Source organism: Vicugna pacos, chromosome 1, assembly GCF_048564905.1.
Source record: "Vicugna pacos chromosome 1, VicPac4, whole genome shotgun sequence".
NCBI classification, from domain to species: Eukaryota; Metazoa; Chordata; class Mammalia; order Artiodactyla; family Camelidae; genus Vicugna; species Vicugna pacos.
The window spans coordinates 5,803,092-5,830,023 of NC_132987.1; the positions used below are offsets into that span (position 1 = coordinate 5,803,092).

Below are 26,932 nucleotides of genomic sequence, written 5' to 3' on the forward strand. Positions count from 1 at the left end.
ATTATTATTATGCTTCCCCAGGCTGCATAAATCCTGGTTGAAACAGGGGCACATTAACAGTAGCAACACATATTTCACTGCAGGACCTCTGCTTCTAGAAAGGCTTTGGGCTTTTCTTGCTGGGAGTCCCACATGGTTTCTGCTGGGTACCACGTATGGCCCCCATTTTCCTCCCCTCTCACTCTGGCTCCTGCTCTGTGGGCCTCCAGTCCTGGGGCACTTCACTGCCTCTGGGGCCCATGGACGAGATGCTCTCCATGGCATCCACCTCTTCTGCTGAGCATCACCACTACTGATGTGTGGGATTCCTCTGGTGGTAACTGTGCAGCACATCTTTTGGAGTTCTCAGGATGCCAGAGCCACATCATGTTCCTGGCAGAAGCCGATAATAGATGTCTCTCTGAATTTGGGTTCACACGACGAAGCAGGGGTATTTGCGCCAACTGTCTTACAGAACTCTACTGCCCCAGTGCTTCCTATTTTTAATCATGGCTTTTCCTCCCTGATTCTTCCCCCCATCCCCCATCGCTGGGGTTGAGAGTGGAGGCCAGTGAGAGTAGGGCGGACAAACCCAAGGGACACTTCTCAACTTAGACTCATGTCCTCCCCCAATAACCATTGTTTTCAGACTGGCTTTTATATCTGATTCCTTTACCCCGTAGGATAGAATTCTCTTAGTTCTGGTTGTAAATAGACTTGTAGCTGGCCCAGTTTATCAGGCCTGCAGGCAGGATCAAACATCATAGGCTGAAGTCTATTAATAATCATATACATTTGAATCTCATTACAGAGCATTTTCGTGGACAGTACCTCATTTTTCCCACAAGAGCCCAGAGTCATACAGCTGAGACTTTCCTGCACGTTTCATAGTGTAGCGTTCAGCTCTCTTTACTCCCTGGCCACCACCCCACTCTGTTAATTTCCTCTCTCCACCTCTGCATCTCTCCGAATGAATCCCTTGCCCCAGTCACAGAGAGAGAATCATGTGCAATTTCCTGAACTCTCCACATTCCCTTTGACCTTTGTGACTTCACACCTGTCTTAGATTGGGCTCCCTGGGAACAGACTCTGAGATGCAGCACCACATGGGAGGTGCTCTCGGGAGATTCACTCACAAAAGATGCGAGGAAGGAAAGACTGCAAAGAATTGAGGAAGGTGAGATTGTGAGCAGGTGAGGAGGCAGAATTGGGTATCGGAAGAAGCTGATTTGCAATGTCGTGGCGACTAAGATCTCAGACAATCCTACAGGGCACGTAACGTTGGGCAAGACAGTTCTCTGAGGCAGAGGGCATTTCTCGGTGAGGAACAAAGATGTTAGCAGTAAGCCTCTGCTATTACAGCAACCAAGGGATGGGTGAGTCAGCCCTGAAGAAGGGCCCTGGTGGAGTACCAGAGTAGCCGTTACACGTTTTCCTTCCACCTTAATGATCTTACCCAACTTAACTGCTCAAAATCAAGCCATATTTTAGTTTCTTTTATATTTACATCATTTTTTATCTTACACAACTAATTTTTCTTGGCGTTTCTAATTGACACTTTACCCCTTCCCCACCATGACAAAATAAACATGTTTTAATCTAACTGCTAAGATCAACTTGCTACTTTATTTTAAAATGAATGGGCTGGAATATACTTTTTCCTTACACATGTTTTTCTTGGATCGCCTGACCTCCTCTTCTACTTTGGAACAATTGTTTCCAAGTTCTGTAGCACAAATCTCCTCCTGGGAAATGTTTTTATTGAACTCCTGCTTTGGAAATAATATTTTTTAGATTCCACATCTTCTTCCTTGTATTTCTGTTTACAGCCTCAAGTTACTTTTTACAGAGGATTAGTGGAGACAAACTTTTTGTCTGAAAACGCACTATTTTGTCATGCAATAGAATGTTTGGTTCAAAATAGTTTCTACTCATAACTTTAAAGGATTATTCTGTGGTCTTCTGGTAGCTAATGTTGCTGATAAGAAGTCTGATGCCTCTATGATTCTCCTTGCTTTGCAGGTAACCTGTCCTTTTCTGGTGGCCATTTCATGATTTTCTTGTTATCTTCAGTAATGTGAAATCCCGTTACATTATCACTAAGAAAGAGTCTTTCTGAGTGCCTCCTGTGAGGCACTTTGTGATTGCCTTCAATCTCACGGCCCCTGTCTTTTCTCAGCTGTGGGAATTTGTCTCCAATTATTTTTTTCTCCTCATTCTCTTAGTTTCTTCTGGCATCTTGTTCATGAATCTCTTCAATTGATCTCCTGTGTATTTTCCATTTCTTTGTAATTCTCTTCCGTGTTTTGGGTGATTTACACTTCTTTTTTTTCTTCTTTCTATCAAATTTATTATGACAATCGTATTTTTAACTGCCAAAATCTCTTCTCTTTGTTTGCTCGTTTTAATGACTATCAGTTCTTGATTTACAAATGCAGCTTTTCCACAACCTATGGCAAGGGAGCTGAACTTTCATAATTCTGAATCTCTCAGTGATTAGAATAGCAAAGGTGGCTTGAAAGAAGTTCTCCAAAACAAGACCCTGAGAGATCTGTGGGAATCTGGTTGGAGCACTGAACTTAGACCCTACTGATTCGATTTTGACTATGGTGAGACATTCTTTTATTCAGCCTTATGAACATGATTAAAATGAGTTGGCTCTCATTTTAAATTTGTTAAAATGCTATCTGGGAATTTCTTGGGGCTTATCACATCTTTTCAGGCATTCTCTGAACCTCATTTATTGGCAAGATGGGATTAAAATAGAGCAGAAAAAATGGTCAAAGTTAAATAGATTCTTTCAAAGTGAGAAAGTATTAAGAGCTGTCATTACATAGAGACTTAGGCCACAAAATAGGAAGAGGGTTGTATTCAGAAGTGTGGTTTTTATGAGAAGTGTGTAGAATGCGATCAGTTGTTAGAGGATTTTTTGGGCAAAGAATGAGAAGCTCCAATGTAAGAAGCTTTTCAGTTCTTCCTTATCCATGATCTTCATTGCTGAAGTGGTTGCAAACAAATAAGTATTTACTGTAAATAAAGGATAAAAGACCAAGAAATCATTTCCAATACCGTGAGATGACAGTGCTGATGAATCACTTCCTTCCTAAGAACTGAGATTAATCAAGATTTCAGAAGAAATCAGTTTCACATAATATGTTCGTTATTTTTACATTATGAAATCTGATATTTGTGAGTGTTGCCTAGGTGAAGATTGAGGTTGAATTGTTCCTGAAGGCTTTTTGGCATAAGCTTCACTGTATTTTTTTGAGACATGAGAAAAAAGAAGGAGTAACTTTTTGCCCTGGCAAAACTTCCATGTTCCTCCCTAACCCTTCTCATAAAAATATCTTTATTTAATTTATTTTTGCAAAAGCACTAGATTGAGAATGCAGTGTGTTTGGGAAAAATCTGCAAAAGGGCTTTCCATTGGTAAATGGACCAGTCTTTGCCTCTGATCATTAATATATATGATGGCATTGCTCAAAGCTATACTACCCATCTATCAGAAAATGTGTTCGTTTTTGTGAATGTAATTGGGTTAATGAATGCATTCATACAAGGGTACCAATTCTTCTCAACCATGTTAGATGGAAGTCCTGCCTTTTACTTCCTTGGTGTCTCTCCACATGTGGTAGGACAGGGTTCCATGTACTTTGGGATGGATATGTTAAAGGCTATTGACGCATTATTTCCTCTAAGTCTTTGTTGACAACCCTTAGAAATGCCCAATGTCAGTATAGATTTTGGGATCTATTGAGAAATAAGCTCTAAGGGAATACTCACCTTTGAAATTTTGAGAAAGGGAAGTAGCAGTCATACGGGCATGGAGATGAAAACATTTATTAAATCTAAAGAGTAAATGTAAAGTCACATGAGCATTACTCTTTCATCTTACAACCTGTAAAATAAAAGAAATCAAGTTCAGGAGCTTCAAGCTGACACAAAAGACAGGTTTCCCCTGCTCCCTAGAACTCATCTCATTAATATACATACAGAAATAATATCATCAGCATCCTTATGTATTTTTTCCTTTTTACCACTAACCCTTTTTAAAATCATTATTCCCTGTCTTGAATTTTGAAATATGGAGGCATCGATAACAAATTTCAAATAAGAAAGAAGCCCCACATAATAGTAGGTATGAAAACCTTCCCCACAGTTAAAGAGCTCTTGGTGTTTACTGCTCAGCAATTTCTCAGGCACCTATAAAAGGGCTTTCAGGTTAACTACTGCAAACCCAGACGTTATAGTCTTGTCCCATCCATCTTCAGAGTCCAGGAAACAGATCAATATTTGAGCTACAGGCGTGGAATCTATAAGCAAACCTTTCAAAGGCCCTCAGTCCAAGCAAGGACAATTCTCCAATTACACATATAGCATTTTAGAAACCTATTTTGTTGTAAGTACTCATTACATAAACTTTTTTGGTCTTTGTTAATGGTCTGGCATAGGTAAAGGTATGAACTTATTCCTTACCAAGAAAAGTCCAATTGAACATATTTTGTTTAAATTAATAAAGCACTGTAGAGAGAATTGAGGGTTGAAGGATTAGGTAATGAGTAAGAGAAACAAATGCAGATGAAATATGACTTCCTTCATGTTGTGTGTTTCAGGAAATATTTAATTCACCTGAATATGGCTATGAGTTATGCTTAGAGTATTGTATTAGAATTCCTAGTAGAAAGGGATTTAGATATTCACGTAAAGTTAAATATGGTTAGACAGTAAAATATTGATTGCTTACTACAAACAATGCAGCAGGGTATCTAACACTTGTTTTCCTTGTGGAACATAATAAGGTAATTAAGTTATCTCTAGCTGAGTTTTATTTGTGAAAAAAAAATTTTTTTTGGTGGAATAGATTTAAATTCATTTTGTGTGTATCTCCAGCAGCTCTCTATTTGTACTATAATAACCATGAGCAGTTTGTGGCAGCACTTTAACAGTCATCACCTTGGAAATGGGATACTTTCTTCTTCTTTTAAATAGTGAGATACAAGGCTCTGTAGTGAAACAGCACTCTGGATATAAAAGCTAATGACTAATAGGAGAGTTCTGACCCTCTGAATTGCGTTTACTCTTCACCAATGATTATGTCATTAGGCATGAATTAGATAGTCAATGAGGTGAATCTTCAAATCATAGCTGCCACTTTGAAATTTTCAATAATCTGTTCACTTGTAGGATTAGGGTAGTATTTAACAGCCATTACTGTTCTGTCGCTGGGGTTAGGTGGCTGTGAAAAACAGTTTCCTTATGGTATCATTCTCTCTCTCTCTCTCTCTTTTTTTTTTTTTTTTTGGAGTAACAGTGTTTTTCGAAGCCAGAGTTCTTTGAATACTTACTCCTGGTATGAACCACAAGCTAGAGCCAAAGTAATCTACTATTTACTCTCTGAAAATCACAGGAGAACAAAGAGTTGGGGGGTTGAATTAGAGGTTCAAGTAGCCTAACCTTGGACATTCCAGAGATGTTGATGGATGGTGATTCTGGCACCTGCCTCTTGTTTTTGTTTTTGTTTTTGTTTTCCTGCATATTGTTTTTCTTATCTAAATAACGTAAAGAAACGTAATGACTATCTTTTTTTTTTTTGTCTGCTGGGAGAATCCATTTATGACTTTTTATATCTAGTTTTGCATACTCTTTTTTTTTTAACTGCAAAAACATTACTTTAGTTCTTTTGTGGGTACTCAACTATTTATATAAATTGGAATAATTGCTACAACAGTAGCCTCCATTTCTTGTGTGTTTGTTGTGTGCTAGATGCCATGCTAGGGGCTTTATCTGCAGTATCCCAGGTAGTCCTCACCGCACACTGAGAAGTTTCTGCGTGGGATAAAAAAGAGAACCGGCTAAGATGCAGATAGTAATATAAATTTTCATTACATGCAGAGAATCACATTATTGATTGCAAACCTCCCTCCCCAACTCAGATTCACTGACTTAAAGGATAATATTCTCTAAGAACACAGAGCAAAAAATATAAAACTGACTAGTGGGAAGAAAGCAGATAAATAATAATTCAAGTACCAAGGGACAATGTAAGAAGAAAAGTTGCATCAAAAACAAAACAGAACAAATCAACTCCAGGCCAATGGATTGGAAGAGTTTACCATGGTTCCGGCAAAGTTACTGAACTGGGTATTATCAAAATAGCAATTATTGATAAACATGTCTAGTGATTATCTAAAGTTCAAAGATAAAGAAAAAATTTCCTTTGAGACTTCTTCTTTGACCTAGGGATTATTCAGAAGTGTGTTGCATAAACTCTAGGTTTTTGAGATTTTCCTTTGTGTTAAAAAAATTTTTCAGTCCACATGATACTGGGCGTCAATGAATATAAATTTCCTAAATGTGTTTGGTAGAATATGAAAGTGGGATTTCTAATTAGTTACCATGATGACAGAGTCAAATATGTTTGGAAAATACTAAGTTAGACAAAGTTAAACAGATTTATTTCCTGCAAATATTAGCTCCTTTAAACCAAGAGCAATTAAGACCTTCCAGGAGTGAAGTGAAGTATGCAGTGTTTCCCAAACATTTAGTCACTGAGCCCCCTTACCTGTTTTTTTTTTTTTTCCCCAATGAATCTTTTGGGAGTTGACTCTGAAGAATATATTTTGGAAAAAATCTTGACTTACGGTTGCTGAGGAAATTTTTAAGGATGTTCTCTAGAAAGAATCATGGCCCCCATGTTTCAGAGCAATGGGTTGTTAATGGTTTCTTTCTCCAAATTGAAAGTGAATTAATATTAAAGAGAGTTTAAAAACACCTCTCCCATTGCCTCATGGCTGGGGAACCTGCTGTTTTTACCTGCCTAAGGAAACAGTGAGTCATAGAACACTTAAGTGACAGAGAGAGAGAGGGAGAGAGAATTTGAGGTTGGTATCTGGTTCATTGTACATGTTAGAAACAAAACTCAGTTATTCCGAGCACATCCTTTGGTAGTCATCATACATGCTAATTTCAAAGACTCCCTGTGTGCTGTCATATAGTCCCTAGAAATCCAGACTGAATTGATTTCCATGGTCTGATTTTGAGTCAAGATTCCAATGACCTGGTCATTTTAATGGAATTTTGGCTTAGAGGCTCATTTCTGTTCGGTTGTGCTACATGTTACTACAAGGCTACGATACCCTACAGATGAAGAAACTGAGACTCAGAGAGCCAGGAATTTGTTAACGTCACACACACAGTGAATGATGGAGCTGGTTGTTGAACTTTTTCTAATGCTCATGCTGTTCTCCTTGGCCACACTCTTCAGGTTGAGTTGTAGTTCTTTCACAATGGGGCCATGAAATATTTACCAAAACATCTCATAGTAGGACTGTGATGAATATAATGTTACCATAGTAGTAGTTACTTATTAAACAGAAAGAATTGCATGGAGAGCTCCTTCCATAAGTAAGAATACCATTCTTTTTCAAGACTGAAACTTTCATTCAGTCCATGACCTTTGGAAACGAAAAAATGAATTATTTTAACAGTATTATGATTGGTTCTGTATTGTTTTTAAAGTATATGCTCAAATAAACTTCTTTCCTAAACACGCCTTTTGAGAAAATGACCTGTCAAAACAGAAGTCTGTTTTCTTAAATTATTTCCCTTTGAAACATAAATTTTTAACACAATAAGATATATCCAATTAATGTTATTTAGAGCAAAAGACATTCAATTAAGTTCATATTTCAAAGTTAACCTCTCTGAAGAACAGAGTTCACATTAAAAAAAAGTGTGCTTGATTCTAGTCTTTATACTTTATTCACTACTAATCAAGCCTAATTTGGGAAGAAAAAAAATATGGTTTAATATGGAATTGAGAAAGAACCTGCTGAATTCAAAGTTTACTTGATTGAAACAGTTGATTTTATTTCTGTTGTTGGATGGCATTTGAGTGTGAACCAAGTAGACCCCAAATGCACCAAGACCAAGCTATGATTTTTTTTTCTTTTTAGAATTCATTGATTTTTGAAGTCATTGGAACATTTGTTTGCTTTTTAAGATGTCTTCCATCTGACACGTCCTTTGCAGGGTATTCAGAAACATGCTTACTTGCTCTCTGTTTTGTGTTAGGAGGTGAATTCATTCCCTGTAGCCTGGTTTATCTGCATCTGCAGTAATTAGTTGGGTGGTGAATTAAATGAGTTACACCTGAGTTAGCTGAGAGCTTTAATCTGCCTGCGTGAGTAGGAAAATTCTAAGCTTCCACTGAACTGAAAATTCAACTCACTGGCAGGATAGAGGGTGACAATGGTTGGAGCTAATAAGGTTCTGTTGGAAGGGATTGAATAATCATTTAAAAATCCATTCATTGGCTGACGTGGCTGTCAGGACAGGGCATCGTCACACATGTGGTATGGTTGCCTGGACCTCTGTACACTGTGGATAGTATAACCCTTTCGCAGAGTCCACCCCTCAAAACATCAACAACCACATTTTAACAATAGAAGCAAATGTATGATGGACTTATGTTTCTTAATCAAACTGAAATTCTGCATTTGGCTAACAGTGTGTTGAGGGAAAAAATGGCTGTTCCATCTTCTGTTTGTTTCTAAGAGCCAGCAACAAGCTCTTGGCATCAATATTCACAGTGGGTTTTCAAACACTCGGCAAAAAACATCAATAGCATCTGCTCACACCCCATCACCCTACCCCACATTCATTTGGTGGATGGCTGTAGCTAGCTGGGTGGTTAGATTCTGCACCCTTCTGTATTTGAACTCACACTGTGGACTAACTTCAGCATAGTTAAAAAGTTGCTTCAAAACAGTTGAATTTTGTCTTCAGCCTCACTTATGAGGACCAGGCCACTTGACCAAATAGCAGAGCCAGTAAGTCAGTAACCTCTCTGACTTACTGAAGGACCATGGCAATCCCTAGATACAGTTAAGGGTCCAGGATTTAAATCATGACTCTGTAAGGGCTAGCTTTGAGATCTTGGTCAAGTACTTTAGTTTTAGTCTTAATTTTTCTTATCAATAAGTATGGGGATCAAATTATATTCCCTGTTTACCCACAAGGCAACACCTTTTAACTGAGAGGAGCTTTAAATATTTCCAATATTACATTTAAATAAATATATACTATCTACCTTCTGGTCATAGGTTTAATCCTCTGGAAAATGTCTAGCCCCATTCCACATGACAGATATTTGTGAACAGCTATTTTGCTGTTAAACCATTATGTTTCCATTGTAAGCACCCCACCTTGCTGTGATCACACCATGGTTTCCCACACCGTCACCCTTCTGCTCATACTCATGTAGGAAGCAGCTGGTTTTCTCAGTGCACTTGTTAAGATGTGCTACTCCAAATTGTACACAGTACCCAAGTTGGAGTTCTGATTGGATTTGATATATCCTTATTTTGCAGCATTCAGACTGCAGTTCCAAGATTGCTTTAGCTGTTTTGGGGAGCTAGATCATTAAGATTTTAGTCCATAAAACCCACTAATATTTTTATATCAACTTCATGTGCATCCGTATCAATCTTGCTGTACTTAATAGTAGCTAACAGCTAACTTTTATCAAGTGCTTACAATGTACAAGGCACTGTACTATATGGTTTGCATATATTAAATGTTTAAATCTCATAACAAACTTAGAGGCAAAATTTGTTATTTTCCCTGGTTTACAGATGAGAAAACTTGGACTTAGAAAGAAATACGATGGATTTTTTTGTGTTGACCTTGTATAGTGCAACCCTGCTAAGCTGATTTATTAATTCTAGAAGATTTTCTTTGTGCGTTCCTTCCTTCCTTCCTTCCAAGTTCATTGGAATTTTCCTTATAGACAATTGTGTTGTCAGCAGATGGGATAGTTTATCTCTCCTTTTCCAATCTGTACATCTTTTCTTTCTTTTTCTTGCCTTATTGCAGTGTCTAGGACTTCCAGGACAATATTGAGTAGGGGTGGTGAGAATTGACATCCTTGTCTTGTGTCTGATTGTAGGGGGAAAAATTCAGTCTTTCATTATTAAGTATGATGTTAGCTGCAAAAAAAAAAAATTTTTTTTTTTGTAAATGTCCTCTATAATTTTGAGGAACTTCTCTTTTATTCCTAGTTTGCTGAGAGATTTTAAGAAATCATGAATGGGTGTTATATTTTGCCAAATATTTTTTTCTGTATCTATTAATATAACCATGTGGTTTTTCTTCTGTTGGCTGTAACATAGTGAATTATACTGGTTTTTAAATACTCAAACAGTCTTACCTTTCCAGAGAAATCTTCCTCAGTTGTATTTTTTTGATATATTGCTGGTTTTGATTTGCTAATATTTTATTGAGAATTTTTATGTCTTTCAGAAGGATACTGGTCTGTAGTTTCATTTTCTTGTAGTGTCTCTGGTTTTGGTATAAAGGTGATGCTGGACTTGTAAAACTAGTGGGGGCTTGTTCCCTCCATTTCTACTTTCTGGAAGAATGTGTGGAATTGGTGTCATTTCTCCTCTAAACACTCGGTAGAATTTGCCAGTGAAACCATCTGGGGCTGGATATTTCCTTTCCAGAATGTTTTAAGCTACAAATTCAATGTCTTTAATATTTTTAGAATTTTTAGATTATCTATTTTATTTTGGGTGAGTTTCAGTGGTTTGTGGTTTTCAAGGAATAGGTTAGTTTCATCCAAGTTTTTGAGTTTATATGTGTAGAAATTCATTATGATCCTTTTAATATTTTGGGGGACTGTGGCGAGTTCTTCTGTTTCATTTCTGATACTCTCATCTCTCTTCCCTCTTCAGTGTTGTTAGAGGTTTATCAGCTTTACTGATATTTCAAAAAATCTTTTTGTTTCATGGATTATTTTTCTCTTTGCAGTTTTGTTGATTTCTGCTCTTACCTCTAGCAGTTCCTTTTTTTGCTTAAGTGGGGCTTCCTGTGCCTTTTATTTTCTAGCTTCTTTAGGTGGAACTGTAGAGAATGTTCCTTTTTTTAAAAAAAAAAAAACACTTAACACTATGAATTTCTCTCTAAAGATCTTTTTCAGTTCAAAATATTTTCTAATTCTCTAGGGAATTTTTTTTCTCTTTTATCCATGGATTTAACTGTGTTTTGCTTAATTTCTAAGTACTTGAAATTTTTTCCTGTTATTTTTCTGTTATTGATCTATAGTTTAATTCTGTTATGATCAGAGAATAAGCTTTGTATGATTTAAATTCTCTTAAACAGGCTAAAGTTTGATTGTGACCCCTGGATATCATCTCTAGCTACAAAGGAAAGTCAGTCTCCAATAACCATGTACCCTCTGGAGTGAAAGGGTCACTTATGTATCAGTCCTTTGTTAAGGATTTGACATATGGGTGATACACTTTGTTTTACAGCAATGAAAAGAAAAGAGACAAAACTATTGTGAGAAATCAGAGATAAAATTTACATTAGCAACTTCAGAAATGCAATGTGTCCAGGAGTGGAGGTGCAGACTGGGAGGTAATTAAGTCTGTATTTTAGTATACAAGATACAGTTTGCTTGGTAGAACTGATGGGATGGGAACACCAGGAGTGAAGGAAATTCAGGTTTCTGTGTTCTTCCAGGAGGAGGGTGACCATATCTGTCTTTGCTGTTGGCTAAATTCTCTCCTCTGCAGGCCCCAGGCTGGTGTCTGCTGCTCCTTGTGGTCTGCTGGACCTCCACTGGGATGTGGTTAGCCAGCAACTGCCGCATCCGCACGCCTGCATCCGCGGCTCACTGCAGATTAACCCCTGGCCACTGGATGCCACTCTTCCGTCAGAGTTCTGGTTTGCCCACCTCTTGCTGTTAAGCTCCTACCAGTGAATAACTATTTCTGGTTTCTGCTCAAGGGTTATAGTGTGAAGTCTGATGCGATTGTTTAACTGATCATAACGTCCATCTCTCCAGCGAGCTGACGCCCGGCTTAGGCAAACCACAGAAATTTTCAGTTCCAGTTTGCCTGTCTCCTGGTTTAATGTGAGTCATCAAGACCTCTTCGACTCCCCAGGCTTTCTCCCGTTGCGGCCAGCTTGCTGAGGCCAGAGCTCAGCATTGCATGCTGGTCCCTCTCCTTGTCTTCAGTCGAAGCCGTTTGAGCACAATTACGTTCTTCTCTGCGGCCTCCTGTCTTGCTGCACCTCCTCCCTGACTCTCCGGGCTGAGTGAGGTTTCTCTTCCACCAAAGTTTCCCTGCATCTTAGATGTATTTAGATTGAACACATTGTAACAACTTGTTTATCTTGGGAGGCTGGTGGGATGGAGCAATGTATGCAGGCTTTGAAGTCAGACCGTGGCAGATTACCTAAATGACCCCTTTGCCACATGGCTTTGCAGTTTCTCTCACCCAAAGGTAAAGCGTATTCCTCTGCCCTTACCTGAAAACTCATGCAGCTTTCTTCGGCCAGTGCAATGTTGGCGTGGACCATGGAACCAAGTGTGAAAGGTCCTTGTGTGGTCATGAGAACAGCATGCCTGAGACAGCCTGATGCTCCCAGAGAGCTGGGAGGCATTTGGAGCAGAGTAACCCTCAGTCAAGCCCAGCAGGGATCAAATGGCCCTCGGCTGACCTGCAGATCACTGAGAGCAATTGAACGTATGTTTAACCTGCTGATATTTGGGGTGGCTTGTTGGCAGCATTTTTGTGGCAATACATAGATACGCTAGGATTCAAATCTGATCTCTACCACTTACCAGCTATGGTTTTGAAATATACCAACCTTTTAAAATGGGGTCAGTAGTAGCTTCTCTGTAGGGTCATGGCCAAGACAAGCAATTGCATATGCAAAATGCCAAGTGTGGGGTCTTAAAGTCACCTCTAGGGCTACTGGTACCATAGTGGGTACCCAATTTTAATGAATGTGTATTGAGTGCATGATTGACACTTGGTGGTGGCGATGAGGAACATCACGTCATGGGATTCAAGGGCTTGTTTATGATGTTGCAACCATGGAATATGATGTCTAGAAGTTTTTAGGGGCATGGATCTTTCTAAGTTTCTGGGGAACTATAAGATTCCATGACACCTAGAGTGTAGCATGAAGAAGTAGTTCTGCATTGTCTCTGAGACACCTCTCACTTCTGTCATCTTCTGATCCTGGGATCCCTGTGTTCTGAGAACTCTTCCTTCCCACATGTCCTGTGGCTGGCCAGTCCTGCTCTTCGTGTACCTAAGTCATGACTCCTCCTCTATCAGAAAGCCCTGCACGGAGTACTTGCTCTGGTCAGGTGACCTCTGTAGGGTACGATATAATACCTGTAGTTTTATCCTCTCCTTCAATCCTCATAATCCCACCAAAAGAAGTTCCAGATGAGATGAGGACACTGAGGCTTGGAGAGGCGAAGTAGGTCACACAGCTAGTGAACAGTACAGCTGACTCCTAAAGCCCTGCTTTTACTTTTGCTTCATGCTCTACTATAGATGAGTAGCTTTTAAATAAATGTCTACCAGCAACACCAGAGTTACCCTAGAGGAATTATCAAGGGAGTTTGAACAGGGAGATGTTGTGTGCAGAGGACAGGGGGTGGAACATCCACCAATAGCCCTGACTTCCAATTTGCTGGTGGTCCTGTTTGCAACTCAGATGCATAAGACTATTTTTTATGTCTACAAGTGGTTTGTGAGTCACTAGTTTGTTGAATCATAGTGTCATTTGTCACTGAGCCCCAGGAAAGGTGTTAGGTGGCCTTCCTGTTTGTCCTCTGAGCTAATTGTGATGGGCATCTGTGATTCCAACTGTGCTGTCATCTCAGGAGGGTCATGGGTCTTTCTTAATGTACTCCGTTCAGCCCCGGCAGACCCTGCAGTCTGAGCCCCCTGAGCCTGGTGCCTACTGTGCGATGCAGAGGGGACACGGAACCCACAGGAGGTGCAATAGACAATCTCTAAAGGTTCTTTGTCCACACTGAGTGTTTATGAACAGTGGCAGGGCAGCAAAAGGGATAATCCAAGGAAGCAGATTTTCTTGCCTGACTACTCAGCCACTGACTAATGATGTGACCTTGGATTATATTATTTAGACTCTGGGTTTTGATTTTCTCATTTATAAATGGGAACCAAACATCCTCTATTTTAGATGGTTGTAAAGATCAGGTCTCATCAACACCTGCCTATCCTGCCTGCTGCTCCACACGCTCTCTCTGTTCCAGCCACTTTCACCCTCCCTCCAGTCTTCCCGAGTGCTTTGCCTTCTCTCACCCCAGGACGTTTGCATGGGCTGTTCTCGCTGGGAGGCATGCTCTTTCTTTACTCTGTCATGTCCCACCATTTGGTGAACTCCTACATCCTTCACGCTCTCAGCTCAAGTGTCTCTTCTTTTCCTGAATCTCTAGCATAGATATCTTTCTTTGTTGTTCTCATGAGACCATCTTCCCTTCAAAGCATTTATCGCAGATCCTAGTTCTTTCCTTATCGCTGTGATTTTTGGTCAATCTTGGTCTCCCCCAGTGGCATGAAGTTCCAAGAAATCAAGGACCACATCTCATGTTAATATCTGTTGCATCCGCAGTTGGCTAGATCAGCACTTTTCCTATAATAATAAGTCAATAAAATTTGTTCAATGAATGTATGAATATGCAAGTTTCTGACATTTAGCCAGGCTCAGTAAATTGTAACTGCCACTGCTATGCTGTTCTTTTATCAGATTCCTAGGCATTTCATATTTTCTTGTGTTCTCTTGTATGGAATCCAGAGTATTGCATCACTAAGTTGCCCTTTGCATATGGTACAAAGGGGCAGATGGTAGAGTATCATCAGAAACTCCAAAGGACTTTACCTCTCTGAGCCTCAGTTTCTTCCTTTACACAGTAACTCAGACCCTTGCTTCCCTGGCGTTTGTAACACCCTCAGGTGCAGGGCAAGTCACAGGGGGAATACGGTACATCTTCCTAGTTCATTGATTTTACTCGAATATTTGTGGAAAATAAAGCCGCTGTAATTAATCAATGAAACAAAAATGCTTTATGGAATCGAATTACAAAATGCACACAAATTTTAAGATAAAAGGACCCACCCTCAAATTCCTTGATAATATGTGTGTGTGTCAGAATCACGCCGGCTCTGTTCCCAGGGATCTGATTTCATCTGGCCTGGGTATGTATGTATGTATTTAAAATATACATGTATTTAAAAGCTTTCCATGGATACAATATGCAGGCAAAGCAGAGACCACTGTGCTGGGGTATTTTGGTGGAAAATGTGACTCATGAATGGATGGTGGGTGAATTCAAAGGTCCTTCCTAGTTATGACCTTTGCCCCCTTGCTTTTCTTCAGTTCTTCTAAAACGATCTTGCAGTTCTGCAATTCCACATCTAGGTCTTTCAAGAGCTACTTGTGGCTCTTCCCCGGGGGAAGGCGTTCTCTAGCAACTCAGGCAATAAACTCATGAGAATTTTCAAGGGTGTACAGAAACCATCCCATGGCCGCTGTTGGGGAGCCTGACTCTGTTTTCAGAGACGAAAAAGGCATGCATCTAAATTTCTTGATGCGAGATCTGGCCAGCTCTGCTCAGATTTTGGAATGGGGAGTTCCAAGGGTTCTCAGGTCTGCAAATGGGAGAGACTGCTGCAGCCTTCTGGCTTGGTTCCCGACCATCTCCCATCTGACCAGTGCCAGGAGCCTGACTCTCTGCTGGAGCCTTTGTTACCATGCAGGCTGCACAGCAAAGGATGTGAACGCTCCCTTCAATAAAGCGTCTCTGCACACTGCCTATGTGAGCAGGCATATCCAGAGATCTTAACGCTCAGCATACAGGGATGCTATGAAAATCAAATGTGTTTTATTTATAAGTCCCTGTGCTCCCCCTCCCAACCTCCCAAAGAAAAAAAAAATTGCAAGCAGCAAATGCAAATAATTTTTCAAATCGATCGTTTTATGAAAATGCCTGTTTTTATTCTATCTTTTTTAAGGACTAGAGAATCACATAAATGACAATTCCAGAAAACCATAGATTTATGACTTTTTTACTTTCCAAATATGTTGGCAAGGAGTAAAAAAAAATAAAATTTTGTAATTTCGGGAAGAGAATAATGTACTTTTTTATTAAAATAGAAATGACACACTGCTGCATATCTAAGTTGATTTAGTGTTTTTATTAGTTATATAACTGTTTTAATACCTCACTAACTATTGCATTCTCCCTTAAGGTTTCCATTGTTCACATACCCTAGAAACAAATTGATAATTCTGAAAAAATAAAGTATTTCTTGGTTGTTTGCTAACGGCAGAATAGCAATCAGTCACCACAGGGTTACTACAATGGGCATCATTATATTTGGATCCTTATCAATTTCACTATACGGGTAAGTATTATTGCTGTATACCGGAACTCCTTTGGTGTTATTGCTTAATTTTAATTGTGATTGTAAAATGTGAACAATGTGGATCTTTAAACCACAATTAAACACCTGCTATACTTGTTGTCTGTTGGCATTTAAAGATATATTGAGTATTTAAAAACTGCTGATTCAGATATGACATCGAGCATAAAGATAGATTTAATTCGAGAACAAATGTTTGCTGAAGGAGGAAGTTCCAGGAAAGTTTTCGGAAGTCAGATAGGTGAGTCCGAATTTAAGTTCAATAGGAAAACGGGGACCCGATGGAAAGTGTAATCGTCAGGCAGGATGCTCTCTGGCCTCCTCCTGCCGGGGCCCGTGCCAGCTTCCTTCAACCGTGGGGGTCCGACTCTTTGTCCCACTGACAACTTGTTAATGAAGAACCTCCGTCCAGGAAGCACCTGCCCGATGTTGATGAGATATTAATAGGAGAAATAACAGAGTTACCAAGGCGCAGGGGAGGGTGGTGAGGAGAAGAGGGGATGGCATTTCAACCCCAGGTCCCAGCCCAAATCAAATGTGAAAAGTAGATGGTTCTGGCCTTGGGGGCTTCAATCCTGCAGATGGAGGATGATTTGAAGTTTCCTGAAATCCATATTCGGAGCGAGCAGTGGTCCCTGTGCGGGGTCTGCACTCTGCAAACCCGAGACTTGCTTTCTTTCCTTTCTTCCTAATAGGTCAATGGGTGTCTGCATCATCTCCACCACTGTAATTAATCATTTACACAGTGTCTGCAAAACACGATGCTCGGTTCTAAGTCTCCAACATCATTTAATACAACGTCATTTGCTTAAAGCTCCGATAGGCTTCAGTTTTTTTTGGAAAATAGCATTTCTTGTTTTAATTTCCCAGCAGTGTTTTTACAAACAGCGAAGAAGGGAGTAGTGTGGGTGGGACAATGGGACCATCAAGGAATCTTTCCTTGGAGAAATAGGACCGCAGGTTGGATGTGAGGAGCAGGAAAGAATAAAATATACTCGGTTATCGTCATCTAAACTTAATCTTTTCATTTATAAAAAAATCAAATCAAAATAGACTTGCAAATTCCAACTTTCCGTTTCAAGTAAACAAATCTGATGGCACGTGAGGGAGCCGCTCAGCTCTGTTAGAAGGTTCCCGTGAAACGGTTCAACTTTCTGCAGAGACTGCAGAACAGCTAGCTCCGAGGCAGCTGCGGGAGGAAATGGGACGGCGGTGGAACACACCTGCTCAGGAGTTGATTCTGGAGCAAGCAAGGTGCACAGGTCAATCCCACTTCCTCCCAGGCAGTGGTCTGCCGCATTCAGACAGGCTGTAAAACTCTGGGCCTCTTTTCTTCTCCCCTAAGCGCTGTCTCCGTGCCGTGACATACAAAATGAAAAATCGCCAGACTTTAAAAAGCCTCCACAAGCAACCCGGGCATTTCATGAGAGTCACTTGAGTACCCAGGGGAGGGGATCACAAATAGAAAGACTCGAAATCTCTCACTTCACCAGTTCTCCTTCCCTGTGTCCCTCAGATGTCACTGGCACCATGGAAATGACCTCCTCCCAGTTTGGAAGTCCCTGTGAAATCATGCATTTGAATGAGGATGAGCAAAGAAACCTCCTGGGGGAACATTTCATTTTCTTTCCTCAAAATCAAGCAGCCTGAAGCTCTCCCCTGTGTTGGCACCCAGGAGTGCAGGGGTGGAGGTAAGAGGGTAGCCAGGAGGGAAGAGGGGGCATTAAAGATAGGTGTGTCTGCTTTATGATTATAGCCCTAAACCTAGGCACTTTGGAACCAAATTTGAAGTAAGAATTGTTCTCTTGGGAGTCATTTTAAGGGACCCTTAGATGTGACGCTTGTGTCCGATGAAGGCACATAGTAGGTGCTCAGTGAAGAATTCCTGAATGAATCGATGCACAGCAGGCCCATTGAAAGGGTCACAAAAGAATGGATGTATAAAGAAGTTCTAACTCTCCAGCCAAGCTTGCACAGTGATGGAGAAAAGTAGTTGATTTCTTTGATTCTGAAGGCATATTAACCAAGGTAACATCCCCTGCTGTCACATACAAGCCCCCGAATCCCAAAGGCATACCCCCATTTCAGATTCACTCTCACTTCATGTCTAAAATGAGCACTCCTGCTGGAGAGAGGCTCCTCCAAGCTCAGGTTCAGGGACCCCGACTCCTCCAGTTAGCGGCTCATCTTCCGCACATGACTTCCAACCGTGCTGGAGGAGGGGACGCACAGGAAGGGCCAGGCTCGGCAGGTTCCTAAGGGGCAGACCCGGAAGTGAAACACACACATCACTTCTACCCATGTTCCATTGTCCAGCGGCTGCACCTAGCGTGCAGGGAGGAATGCAAACTAGTCCAAGAAGAAGGGGAAATAGTTTGGTGAACAGAGGAGAGTCATTCAAATGAATGTTATAAGAAACCCGTGGGCTAGGAATTATGCCCTGGCTCTTTTACCTGCTGAAGGAAAAGAAAATATATTGAACAGTTTGCATGATCTTTGGCATCAACGGAAACATGAAATCTTTTCTACCATGGAGTGCGCCTTGAAGTGGCCAGAGTGTCTCAGACTCAAAGCGGGGGGGGGTGGAGGGGATGGGAGGGTAAGTGTTCTTTTTGGAATGATAGTTGCTTTTGTCTGGGGAGGTGCCTTGAACCCGAGCATGTGTCACCATTAAATAAGTTCACACTCTCCATGATGATCGCTACAATGGCAATCTAAATTTACTGTCAATATGTCCCTAGAGACCAGATCACCCGTAGCCCAGGGACTGACCTTTCCTTGATCATTTAGTGATATAGGTCAGTGAAACTCATATGATGTCCAAGCTGGATTCATGTCATAAAACCTATGTGGTTTGATGATATAGTCTTATGACCCCCTCCAAAGAAATAAATCATTAGGCATTTTGTGTTTCCTGTGTGTATGACTTTTTCTCAAGCGATGTGCCCAGAGGGAAAGAGAAAGGCAGTCTGGTGTTCGAAGGGGCTTTCCAGCACACTTTAGACCAGTGCTATTCAGTGTTTTCCCCTGACTGGTGCCACTCCATGAGCGTTACTGCCATGAGAAATCCAGATTTCTGTGTGTGTGCTTTCTTTATTGTAGGGGCAGGTAATTAGGTTTATTTATTTACTGATTTTTTTTTTAATGGAGGTGCTGGGGATTGAGCCCAAGACCTCATGCAAGCCAAGCACGTGCTCTACCACTGAGCTATACCCTCCATCAACAAATCCAGATTTTGACAATAAATATTTAGGAACACTTAAAGCGATTTGAGCCTATTTTTATATCTGTTGAATATAATAATAAAAATATGGGCTAATATTTTTACATCTCTATTCTAAAAATGAAATAAAGAAATAATTCATTATTTTACAGAAGTCTTGATCTGCAGTGGATTGGAAACAAAAAAATAAAGTGGCTTCTCACCAGGGATAGTTTGAGAATCCCCGCTTTAGTTTACTGTCTTAGGACCCACGCAGGGGCCTCCTGTGAGAATGAAGAAGTGAGTGTACCTGAAACCATGCCTTGCTCTACAAATGGACAGCATTTTTATCGTTGGTGCATTTATCAAGCTGCTACACTCCCAGGAAGACCTTTCCTTTTCTGCCCCTCCAGAATGTCTGAGAAAAAGATAGGGCAGGAGGATGCCTAATGAAGTATGTTTTGCAAAACCACGATTTCCCGTTGCAGAGGGCTTGGCCTGTGTTCTGACCCATCTGCGGTCCGGGGACTTACTGGGTGTTTAATCTGGGCCCGGGGCGTAACCGGGGGATGGTCCCTGAAGGATGTCCTCCTGCCCTCCAGTTCCCAACTCTTGTTTTGTTTTTTCTCCCCTAACATGGAAGAGGCCACAGGATCAAAGTGCTATTTTCAGAAAATCAGTCTTGTGTGCATGTCCAGGATAGACTGCACTAGGGAAAGCATAGAAGACGCTCGTGAGAGCAGTTTTGATTGTCCACCAGGTCAGTTTTCGAAATGGGGCACTGAAATCACCTTGACCTTGGTGTGATCACGGTCGCCTGCATGAAATGCTGTAAGGCCCCACTGCCCATTCCACTGGGGAGGGGCCAGAACACTGGAGGAGCACCCTGTGGACTCCTAGGTACAGTGAAAGTAAAAGGCCTTTTACTCCTTTCCCAGAAGAACAGCAAAGGCTTTGTTGGCAAGAACTAAACCCGTATAAAGGGATAGGCTATATGCAGATTATGAGCACTTAACTTGCACATATTACTAAAAGTATGGATGAAGGTATCATCGTGTGACTACACTGAGCCTTGAACCCACAGAGATGTATTAGCCACATCACCACAGGCACAAAGGGCGTGACCCTCCTCTGCCCAGAATCCAACGCGAGTCCTTCTCTCCAAGTCGTCTTCGCCCCCTCGGGGCGCTCTGGCTGCTCCACGCTCACTCGTGCTGGTGGTCCAGTGTCATTGAGCACCTACCGTGCGCCAGGGCCCATGCTGGGCATGGAGAATACAGACGTTAGTGAGCCGTATCTCCTCCCTTTTAACATTGATATCTCAGTCTGGAATGGACCTCTGCCCATCTTTGGTCAAAGTGAAGATCAATTTGATATCCAAAGTGCTTAAACCAGACGATTCTCCGACTTTATTTCTACAAATTGTCTAAGTTGTACCACTCTATCTGGTTAGACCAACCAAAAGCTGCATATCTGGATGGGTTGCCTATTTATGATGAAACAGTGTGGACTTAGCTGTCAGTAAGCAGGAATATTAGAAACAGAGATTGAAAGAGCGTAAGTCCAGTATTTTGCAAGACTTGGGTTGGAGGCTTCCACCATACTGTCTGGGGTCCGTATCCAAGGGTTTGTACGTAAATTCTTTGTATAATGTAGGCAAATCAGTATATAACTTGTATACTGTATAGTGCAAGTTTTCTCTTTACTGGTATTTTTCCTTACTAGAAAGTAGGATTCGTGCAAGTTGTAAAGTTTTCTTTCTTGCTTTGGCTACCAGGACACCCAGGACTAGGTTACCTGTCTTCCTTACTATGACACTTCTATTCATTAAAAAATACCCTTTTTTGGGGGGGTATCTTTTATTTTAAACCACCTCAGGTTCTTAAGTAAAGCTTTGGGAAAATATAACAAATATCTAGATTCCACTAGAAATTTTCTTCTTTATAGATACTGAGCAGATTCTCTCCTAGCAGGAAAAACCCCGGAAACCAAGAGGACCAGTTCTCCAATGCAGCTCTCTTTCAGGACCCACTGGTGGCTGGGACCTAGCAGACTGTTGCTTTAGGTAGACAAAAAGAGTACCTCCTGGGTTAAATGCTGATTGGAACAATCTTTGCCTTGCCCCAAAGCCTTTTCCTTATTGGCTGATTTCTGCTTATCCTAAAAGAACAGGCATCCTCCTGCAGCTCTGAGGCTGTACCTTTGACGTGTCAAACTATTTCTTGGTCTGGACCCATGTGTTCAACTGTTATGTAACTTCATAACTTTTTCCTGATTAAGGACAATACATTTTCCCTTTTATTACATTCATTCATTTATCCAGGCATCATTATTGTGTTCCCAGTATGTCCCAGGCATCACTAGACAGCAGAAATGTGTAGCTCAGGTAAATGCTGAGGTTTCTAAACTGACCAGGTCTTAGAGTCTGAAGAAGGGGGACAAACACAAAGCACAAAATGATTCTTTTCCAGCATGAGGCTGACGCTGCCCCCAAAACAAACACAAGCCAAACAGATTAAAAAAAAAAAAAAACTTCTCTTCATGGTGGAATTTGTGGTTGAAAAAGTGTATAACCTTATGGAGACTACAGAGTTAGGGATCTGGAGAGAGAGAAAACCCATAAAAGCAATGGAAATTCATAGAATCTATGGAAACTCAACTCATGAAAATAAAGAAAATAACACACAAAGTATAGAGAGTATTGCTATAAAAAGTTCTCCAAACAAATCCCTTGAAAATAAAGCATGTCTTTTCAAATAATTTATAGGAGCTTTGTCTAACCAGGCCACCTGAAGATAATTCAGTATCTTGGGGATGTACCTTTGCTCAACTTTGCTATTGACTGTTAATTAAGGGCTTGAACACTGTGAAGTGATGTGTTAACTTGCAGGTCTTGTGTGGCAAAGATGCAAATAATTTCTGTCTGATAACAAAGATAACCCCAACAGTTTTGGTTTTTATTGTCCTGTGGAACATTAATCCACTTTGTGTCTAACCTAGCAACCTAATTCTACCATTTCTTTTTATTTAAAAAATTTTGTGGGGGGAGATTTAATTTTTTAATCATTTATTTATTTTGGGGGTTTTTGCCATTTCTTTTTTCAAATTTATATACGCATTTATTTTGCAGTATCATAGTTTTTAAATTGAAGTGTAGTTGATGTACAATATTATATGTTACAGGTACACAATATAGTGATTCACAATTTTTGAAGGTTATATTTATAGTTACTATAAAATATTAGCTGTATTCCCCATGTTGTACAATATGTCCATGTAGCTTATTTTATACCTGATTGTTTGTACCTCTTAATCCTCCCCCTCCATCTTGCCCCTCCCCCTTCTCTCTCCCCACTGGTCACCACTACTTCCTTCTCTACGTCTGTGAGTCTGTTTCTTTTCTGTTATGGACACTAGTTTGTTGTACTTTTTAGATTCCACGTATAAGTGATACCTTACAGTATTTGTCTTTCTCTGTCTGACTTACTTACTTCACTTAGCTTAAGGCCTTCCAAGTCTGTCCATGCTGTACACCAGAAACTAACACAATATTTTGAATCAACTGTACTTCAATTAAAAAGCAAGCAACCAACCAACCCATTTAAAATACGGGCAGAAGAGTTTGGTGCAGCCACTGTGGAAAACAGTATGGAGATTCTTCAAAAGACCAGGAATAGACTTACCATATGACCCAGGAATCCCGCTCCTGGGCATATATCCAGAAGGGACCCTACTTCAAAAAGACACCTGCATCCCAATGTTCATAGCAGTGCTATTTACAATAGCCAAGACACAGAAACAGCCTAATGTCCATCAACAGATGATTGGATAAAGAAGATGTGGTCTGTTTATACAATGGAATACTATTCAGCCATAAAAACTGACAACATAACGCCATTTGCAGCAACATGGATGTTCCTGGAGGATGTCATTCTAAGTGAAGTAAGCCAGAAAGAGAAAGAAAAATACCATATGAGATTGTTCATATGCAGAATCTAAAAACAAAACAAAACAAAACAAAACATAAATACAAACAGAAACAGACTTATAGACATAGAATACAAACTTGTGTTTGCCAGGGGGACGGGGGGGTGGGGGTGGGACGGAACAGACTGGGATTTCAAAATGTAGAATAGATAAACAAAATTGTACTGTGTAGCACAGGGAAATACATACAGGATCTTGTGGTGGCTCACAGCGAAAGAAAATGTGACAATGAATGTATGTATGTTCATGTATAACTGCAAAATTGTGCTCTACACTGGAATTTGACACAACATTGTAAAATGACTATAACTCAATAAAAAATGTTTAAAATATAAAAAATAAATAAATAAAATATGGGCAGAAGAACTGAACAGACATTTAACATTTCTTTTTAAATGCCCATAAATACCCAAGTCCTCAAAATGCTCTCTGAACTAGATTTACCTTCTTCTTACTGCCTCCCTCATGAATAAGTTAATAAATCTTCGGCAGGTGTTCATTTTATACTGGTATGAGAGTCTTGTTTTCAGCTATGAAAATTATACTTTGACATTATGTATAAGATCTTGCACATCTTACATTATTATTAGTGCAAAATCAATTTCCATTCACCCTCCTTGCTTAACAGAAAACTTTCAGAATCTCTCTCCCTCTTTAGCAGTGGGTGCATTGAAGGGCTCAGACATGCTCGCATCCGATCTTTCATCAGTGAGTTCAACAGTTTTGCCTTTTGATATTTTAAACTCTTGATGAGGTCTCACCGTGGTCCACAGTGAGGATACTCAATGTGGAGGCAATATCGGGCATCTTCATTGAATCCACTCAGGTCGCAATGGCAGAGCATTGCTCTGACATTTTCCCCATATTCCCACCATAACAGCTCCATGTCAGAACCCAGAAGGAGACAGCAGGACACTCTCATCAAGGTCTCTCTCTTCAATATTTGACATGGCTCTGTCTTCCTCCCTCCAACCATAAAAGTTCATCAACTAATCCAACAAACATTTATTGTGCACCTGGAACTCTCCACAACCATAGAGCAATAGCAGTAGACATTTTTAAGTGCCTACTATGTGTCAGACATTCTTTTAAGCACTTTATTTTATTAACTCAGGTAAACAAGATGCCCATTTATGAAACCATATGCAATCACTAGCTTAATAGGATTAAGAACTAAGACTATGTTAATATGACTTTACTCCCCCAGAAAATTTTTGTCTGGAAAGATGAATTTGCAAGTAAACTTATTGTTTCAGGAACTTGTGAAGATCAAATTTTTCCAGAATAATGGGCAAGGAAACTAGGTCTCATCAGGGTAATAAGAACCCTTTCTCAGGATAATACTTGACTAGATTATCAAATGACTATTTGCTTTCCCACTGAGTCCACCAATCCTAAACTATTCTGTCACAATAAATTTACTCAATTCCAATCCAGATACCTGCATTGAAATACTCTTCCTAAACAGAAACCCCAAACTTTAAAACATCCTGTCCTTCACTGCTCCATTCTGAGTTGCTACTAAGACTGTCAAGGCATTGGATTCCTTGGCTGCAGTGAGCCGGGAACTTGGTTTTGCTTCAGCAACAGCTCATTTTAATGCTCCTTTCAGGGAGTCAGCAGTTAATACTAGCATTCAAGGAAGCTATGATCTAGTGAGGGAGACAGATCTTCAACAAACACATAACATAGTTTAAGGTAGTGATAAGTGCAAGGCAGGGAAACAAAACAGAGAGAAGGAATGGAGAATGGTAGGGGTCCAGGGCTGCATGAAGTAAGGTGCTCAGGAGGGCTGCTCTGGGGCCAACACATTTGAGCAGAGACCTAAGGGCAGTGAGAAGATCTGGGGAGAGGACGTTGTAGCCGAAAGGAGCAGGAAGTACATAAGTCCCGAGGTAAGAGTGACGGGGGTGTATTCAAGGAAGAGCAAGACGATTGGATCATGGTGATGTGAACTGAGGAGGATGAGTCTGGAGATGGGAGAGGGAGGCAAGGTAAGGCAGTTGGGTTCAGTTCTAAATGGGAGTGGGAAGACTTTGGAGGAATTTAAGTGGGGAGTGACATGATCTGATTCAGATTTTTAGAAGATTACTCCAGCAGCTCTGTGGAGACAGGATGGTTGGGAATGAGTGGACTGGGGTGAGCATTAGGAAGCTCTTGGACAAGTCCAAGTGGAAGATGACCATGGTCTGACTTGAGTGCTTTCTGTGGGAGTCCTGGCTGGACTTGGGATATGCTCTGACCTCAGAGCTTGGTTTGGAAAATAGCCTGTGTCCTGAATACCCTGGTTGATGCTGGTCCCTTTGTGAAGCCAGAAGACTAGAGGAGGAGGAGGAGGAGGAGGAGGAGGAGGAGGAGGAGGAGGAGGAGGAGGAGGAGGAGGAGGAGGAGGAGGAGGAGGAGGAGGAGGAGGAGGAGGAGGAGGAGGGAAAACCAAGAGTCTGATTAGGGCATGTTAATCCTGCCATGAGGTGGATGGGCAATGGAGATGACTGAAGGCCAGGTTGGCAGCGTGGGCTCACTCCCTTTATCTCTCTGATGGCTCGATGGCCAAATCCTGTGCTCAGTTTCTCCTGCCTTCCCTCTTCTCCTCCCATCCCCCAATATTCTCTTTTTCTAATCATTCCTGTTGGGAATGACTTGGGACTTATATATGTTCAAGGCACAATGAATGCATGAGTTAATCTACATATTCTAGAGTTTCACCTAAGGGAAATTTAGAGTGGGGAGAAGGATTATTTAATTAGCAATATATTGTGAAAAGGGCTATTGTACAATGTTTTTTAAACAGTTACAATTTTGGATTCACTAGTGGGTTATGAAATCAGCTTAGTGGGAGGGGAAATCAATTTAGTGGGTCACAAACAGCATTTGAAAGAATGAAATAGAATAGAGAATAAAAGAGGACATCACACTTAATAAGGGTAAGTATTATGTGAAATGTTTGTTTCCTACACACACTCATGTATATAATGGGCCACTGTGTAAAATCTGTGTTTTTACAGTGAATTATAAAAGACTCTGGAAGTCACTGCCATGGGAGAGGTGTGTCGCAAGCATTAGCTTTCAGACGAATAGCAGCAATTTCAAAGTTTAATGGTGTATTTACACAGAACCTGGGGTGCTTTGTTTTTCTTATTTATAAAATGGGAATACTATTTTCCCCCTATGTTTAAGTCTGGATTCTTCTGGTGGCAAGAGAGAGAAACTCAGCTCAAAATAGCTTAAGTTAAAGGAGAAAAGTTTTTATCTGAAGGATTCTGGGTCAGCTCATAGTCTGAAGCAAGAGCTTAAGGAGGAACTGGGGCAGCTTTGGAGACTGAGACTAAACCAGGGAAATGTGTTCTGCTAGGACTCTCTCTCTGTCCCAGTTTCGTTCTTTCCTGTGACAGACAGCTGTCTTCACATGGCCAGAAATTATGATGACCATTAGCCTTGAGTTCATACTCTTTTAGATCTGAGACTTAGAGGCAAAGGGCTCCTTTGCTAGCACCAGTGAGATGAT

At 40.6% G+C, this 26,932-nt stretch overlaps 1 long non-coding RNA gene across 2 annotated transcripts in view; it reads left to right on the top strand.

Annotated features, from left to right (window-relative positions):
* Positions 1-1,068: 1,068 nt before the first annotated feature.
* Positions 1,069-26,932, top strand: part of LOC140688127 (uncharacterized) — an 85,590-nt gene continuing 59,726 nt past the window's right edge. For both annotated transcript variants that reach the window (XR_012062890.1, XR_012062904.1), the window contains exon 1: positions 1,069-1,156. This is a non-coding gene — a long non-coding RNA (uncharacterized lncRNA). The remainder of the gene's footprint in view (positions 1,157-26,932) is intronic.